General features: G+C 39.4%; 1 protein-coding gene across 1 annotated transcript in view; it reads left to right on the forward strand.

The window, feature by feature from the left end:
• The first annotated feature begins 898 nt into the window (after positions 1 to 898).
• Positions 899 to 1,893, forward strand: part of LOC101854217 — a 9,428-nt gene continuing 8,433 nt past the window's right edge. The window contains exon 1 of the mRNA XM_005089720.2: positions 899 to 1,309. The gene's annotated coding sequence lies outside the window, so the exon portion shown is untranslated. The remainder of the gene's footprint in view (positions 1,310 to 1,893) is intronic.

Consider the following 1,893-nt stretch of genomic DNA (forward strand, 5'->3'; position numbering starts at 1 on the left):
TTCACTCTCTCTCTCCTCTTTCTTTCTTTCTTTCTTTCTCACTCTCTCCTTCTTTTTTCTCCCTCTTTCTTTCCCTTTCATTGTCCCACACCCTCTCTCTCTCTCTCTTAGTTTTTTCTTTCTATCTCCCTTCCCCCGAATTTCCCTCCGTCCACGCAGTCGCAGGCACACATTCACACACAAACTCTTACAATATCTGACGCCTCCCTACACTCCTCGAGAGCTCACTTCTAAGGAAGGATTAGTCAGGAAAGGATAACGAATGGCAGAAATAATCAGCAAACAAAAGAAATTATTCCTCACATCTGGCAAAAACCAAGTCAGAACCAGTTACTGAGACTATAGAAAGTGAAGTCAGCCCACAACACGCACAGATTGACGCGTAACAAAGGGCACTAAGGAATGAAAAGCAAAGTGCAAGAAAAGTCACGTGGGTCTTTGAACAATCAAACTCACAATCGCCACATGCTTTAACACTCGCAAATACTGAGTAAGATCGGTCATTCATTTTGATAATCGTCTGCCATTGCTTGCAAGTTTTAATCTCCGGATAAATCAACATAACATCGATTGTCCCTTGAACATCAAAGCGAAAGCGAGCTAAAATTATTCTTTGGTCTTCACTACCGGGAAACGAGTTCACCCTCCTGCTTCACGGCTCCTCAACAGCCACTGGTCTCGGCTTTTAATTTTTCTCCCTTCTTTTATCAGGCGAGGAAGCTATTGGTGCTAGTTCCGCGTAAAGAGGAGTGGAGGGGGCGAGGTTGTCTACGGCAAATACTGACAGATGTGAGGGGGAGGTGCCGCTCTGCGCAGGCGGGGCTTACTGGGCCACTGCTGAGACAAATTTGCATAATAAACCGCCCCAGTGCGCAAGCTCGTACTAACGGAAGTGGACAAGTTCAAGACAATATCTGAAATGCCATGTGATCTTATAAAAATTATGCGTTGGGGTTTGTACTCTCATACTGGCGCCAGACTCGGAGATCTGGACATTGTTTTTCTGTGCAAAGTATTATATTTAACGCAAAGAGTTAAAAACACTAAACCTGAATCGTCTAGTTTATAGGACAACAAGATGAGATAGTTTTCTCTATATTAAAACATCAAAACAGGTTACAAATGGATGTACTATTACATTCGCCAGGAGGAGGCAGATTAATAAACCTTTTATGTGGGCATGAATCGGTTTGTCTTTTCTGAGAATTCTTGGAGACAGATTTTCGCAAGCAAACACTGATCTGCAATCTGCGCTGGGAACCAGAGTGGCATGGGACAACAGCAGTCTTCCAGAAGTAGTAAATAGAAAGTAAGTACATTTAGTTGGCTTTCTGTTGGAAAGAAGAACCATGTGGACTTCATGTCAGAGATGCGATAATCATGTATCTGTATAAAAAGACAAACAAAAAAAACCTTTGAATGTCATCACAACTATTTCCAGAATTTGCTTTGAAGCTCAAGAACAGTATTGTGTTTTTAAATAAGGAATCGTTAAATTTAACCTCAATTTTGAATGTTATTAATTCATTCTTTTATTAATGCATAATTACGCTGTGTACTCTGACAAAACAGTATTTCTCTTGATAAATTGATATACAGATAACTCGCTTTTACTATTTTGCAATGTTACGTTTATTTGTTCATTTGAAAAGAATGAAAAAAAAAACTTTTCGAAAATACGAAATAACACATTTTGTTCATACTGACATGGTAAGCATATTGTATAACTTTTAATGTGTTATAACTTACAAATCCTAAATTTAGTTTCATTCCGTCATTGTTTTGTCAGTTGTATTGTTTTCTGAAACACACAAACAACCTGAAAATGTAGTGCACATTGTCTGTCTGTCTGTCTGTCTGTCTGTCTGTCTGTCTGTCTGTCTGTCTGTCTGT

This window comes from Aplysia californica, unplaced genomic scaffold, assembly GCF_000002075.1.
Source record: "Aplysia californica isolate F4 #8 unplaced genomic scaffold, AplCal3.0 scaffold00008, whole genome shotgun sequence".
NCBI classification, from domain to species: Eukaryota; Metazoa; Mollusca; class Gastropoda; order Aplysiida; family Aplysiidae; genus Aplysia; species Aplysia californica.